Source organism: Myotis davidii, unplaced genomic scaffold (assembly GCF_000327345.1).
Source record: "Myotis davidii unplaced genomic scaffold, ASM32734v1 scaffold14, whole genome shotgun sequence".
Taxonomy (NCBI): domain Eukaryota; kingdom Metazoa; phylum Chordata; class Mammalia; order Chiroptera; family Vespertilionidae; genus Myotis; species Myotis davidii.
Window position 1 is genome coordinate 87478 of NW_006287372.1, and position 3644 is coordinate 91121.

Below are 3644 nucleotides of genomic sequence, written 5' to 3' on the forward strand. Positions count from 1 at the left end.
TAATAACACATAAATCGGACAGTGGGAAGATCCATGTGAGGGCAATGGATTGATCTTACACTCAGAGGAGCCTTCTGCCTTATTGCGAAACCAATCACATCTCACCGTAACTTTTGCAACGTCTCACTTCCCCTGTAGCTAGGCCAGGTCATTTTAGGCAACTGCCCTGTTGTGTAAGATTCGAACTGCTTAAAGAAAAGAACAAAGTTCATAAAATAACCCCATTTCTACAAGTCCTTCCATGAGAAATCATTTTATTAACCCGAACGACTCAAAGCAAGCTTCCATCCATGGCTGGTGGCGACTGCCAAGTCCTTGTGGCTGCGCAGCGTGGCGGATTTCGAAGTGAACCGTCAGGGGTGCCTTCAGCTCTGTGGCCCTGCCCTTGTTGCCCCCGGGGGTTTCTGCTGCTGCAGACAACCCTCCAGACACAGATCTGGGCTCTAGCTGCTTACTAGGGTTTTCTTTTGGAACTGATTCCAAGCGGGAATTTCTTAGAGAAGATCCGTTTTCAAGCTGGATAGTAAGCATGTCTAGAGCAAGACAAGCCAGAACGAGTCAGGATCCAAAACCTGGTTATAAAATTTAAGGGAGGGACTCGGTTTCAATAACATATGATCCACCCTCCCCATCCCATTCGAAGCCTCTTACCAGGCTCCCGGAATGGTGAGCAGACAGAAAAATACCTCCCTAACGCCGATGTTTTAAGTCCGCAGGTTGGGTCAGATAGTGTTTGGAGTGCGTTTGTCCAGTTTCCTGTCTTTTCTATATGCATCACATTGGAGTAGAACCAGGAAGTACTGATCACTCAAGTGGAGCCAGCGGATGGAGCAGAGCCCTAAGCGCATTTCACAGCCTTGCCCTCAACACCGGACTCAAGCGGGACCACTGGCAGCCCTGGGAGGGTGTTAGAAATGCCGATCTTGCACCTTCCTCTGGATGTACTGAATCAGCCCACGTTTTAACAAGATCCCGGCGATTGGTTTACATGCTGAAATTTGAGACGTACGGCTTTATAGTGATCGCTTTAATTTTTCTCCCTTTTTGGACTAATCCTGCCATGTACTGAGAGAAGATGTGCGGAATGATGAGCTGCAGGGATTTGCTGAATGGGCTGCTCTTTGTTTCTCTACCAGCTGCATGCCTGCTGTCCTTAGGCGCTGACTACACCCCATAACCAACTGTGTGGAAGGCACATTTATCCACACGAGCTGTTCCTGGGAAGGTGTCTTTAAGTAAAATCACACAATACACACCCATGCTATGTGTGCGACTGTGCGGTGTGAAGCTGACAAGCTAACATTTGTCAAAGAACACCTACGGGAAATGTCCCGTTTTGCCACTAGGTGGAAATAGAGTAATTCTGAGTATATTTTTAGGGCCATGGGAAATCATTTAGTGTAATCCTTACCATTTTAATTTCACAGGCAAGAAAACCCAGGTTCGGTGACAGTAAGTAAAACGGCATCTGTCTTATAAATGGAAGCTTTCTAGAGAGACCGGGGAAGAGTTGCTGGTAATTCCTGATTTCAACCACTTTCCTCCAGAAAAGAATGTGTTACTGTCCCGCAGTGGGAAGGAGGGGAGGGCGTGACACCCAGATGCCCCCATTCTGTGTGTAAGGACAGGCTAGACCACAAGCGGCCCTTGTGCCCTGTATTGTAATGCAATTCATCTCAATCAGGTGAAAATGCTCCCCTTTCCCCAAAGAAGAAACACTCAGGCATCCATCAAGTCCTACAGGACTTTCACCAGATTTGTCTTCACATTTTTGGTTTTTATGCCTCACACGGGGCTCAAGGTAAGTGGCCTAGACCAGGACTCTAGTTAGCAGGTGAAGGAAGTACTTGCTGTTTTTCGGAGCTTGAAATCCATGGTCGTTCCTCTTAAGGAAGAAAGGGAATCTGGGTTTGCAGGACGTTGGAAATGACCCGCCCCAGTCCCTGTCTGTGCACATACCACACGGGGCCCGCGGTAGCAGAGCCCTCGCCAGGCCCTTTGTCCCAGGGAGACACTCATAGATGTTGGCCTGTATCTTTGTTTGTTGATGTGTTTTGACCACAAAAGGATTGTTTCCACTTATCACATCACAGTGTGTTTACAAGTTAAGTTGCAGGTAATGTCTCTGGCTTAAAACGATTTCTTAAGCACCTAAATACTTAGTATTATAGTGACGTTTCCCTCTTGATGTTTCTGGAACACGATCGATTATGAGTCTTTAAAATGTAGTATGTCAGTGCTGAGTCCTGGCTATTGTTACCTTATTCTAAACAAAAACGGTAAATGTTGGATGGGCACATTAGGAATGCAAGTGCAAGCCCACAGCGGCTGCCTGTGTGTGTGTGGGGTGGGGGGGGGCGCGGGCGGGTGTTTGTGTGTGTGGAAGGTCGGGGGCGGGGGAAGCAGCCACTACCCGCCCAGGTGGCTGGAAGCCAGTTCTAGCATCACTGAGCAATGACCTTCGGCTGCCCTCAGAGCAGCAGAGCGCAGCGCAGGCTGAGACAAGTGCACACTGTGCGCTCAGTAGAAGACGGTACCTAAGATCATATATGCTAGGGCCCGGCACAGTCTCGCACATCAAAGGCCCTCGATAAATATTTGATTACTACACTACCCAAATAGAAACCAAGCCTGAAATATTGAAACAGCACAAAAGGAAAACTGGGGTGACCTAAACTTAGGGCAGGGACTTAAAATGAAAGGGAGCCCGGGGAGGGGAAAAAACGCCCTGAGGCATGCTGGGAGATGACACCAGCTAGGGTGCAGGGGCTGCAGCCAGAGGCCGCCAGGTGTGGTCCCACTTCACAGGCTCTGCGGGGAGAAGGGCTGGACTGGGATTCAGCCCTGCACCACCACCCCCCCGCCCCCAACCTTCCCTGCCTTCTTTCCTCTTTAAAAAGCTGGGATAACACCTGTTAGCAAAACCTGGGTGGAGATCAGCGTTACTGACTGTGAAGTGCCCGGGACCACAGGTCCATCAAGGAGCCGCCTCTCTGCGTGGCAGCTCCCTCACCCGAACCCACCCTTCCCCACCGAGCCCAGGGTCCGCTCCTGTGACACGTCCACCGTGAACAGTATGCCTTCTATGCAGGAACAGGGCGTTGTGGTGGCTAACGGCGCCGAGGAGAGGCCGTGGGCCTGCCGCCTCTGGGTGCAGAAGCTGAAGGGCTCGCTCCTCTGGGAATGTGCACTAATGAACATTCCCGCGTGGGGACATGGAATTGCAACCACAGGCACTTAAGCTGAAACTTCCTACGGAGTTTTCGTTTGGAAACCGATCTTCCGGGGCCACCTCCACCCATGCCGCACCCTCTGATAAAACCGTCTAACTCGCTCAGGTCTATACTCACCTTGAGGTCCTAACTGGGCCGGGTGGCCTGCGGGTGGGGGGACAGGTGTCTCGGGAGGGTGTGGCATGTGCGTTTGTCCCGTGACTTGGAGCCCAGATGAGCCAGGCGAATACGTCTAACAATCCATCAGGCAGCCAACCTGCTGACCGACCCCTCCCAGCGCCCGAGCCGGGGAGGGCCCATCTACGCGCTGGGTATTTTAAATGGAAACGGGGCTTGGTGGTGAGGCTGGGGCCCGGGAGAGGCGGGCGCTCGGGCGACTCTCTGGCTTCCCGGGCGTGAAGGGAAGCGGGA

At 51.6% G+C, this 3644-nt stretch overlaps 1 long non-coding RNA gene across 1 annotated transcript; it reads right to left on the reverse strand.

Moving 5' to 3' along the window:
* Nucleotides 1-237: 237 nt before the first annotated feature.
* On the reverse strand, nucleotides 238-3591 carry LOC107182364. Its single transcript, XR_001513086.1, has 2 exons — nucleotides 3351-3591; nucleotides 238-533 (listed from the first exon to the last, which is right to left on the reverse strand). It is a non-coding gene; the product is annotated as an uncharacterized LOC107182364 (long non-coding RNA).
* Between the last annotated feature and the right edge of the window lie 53 nt (nucleotides 3592-3644).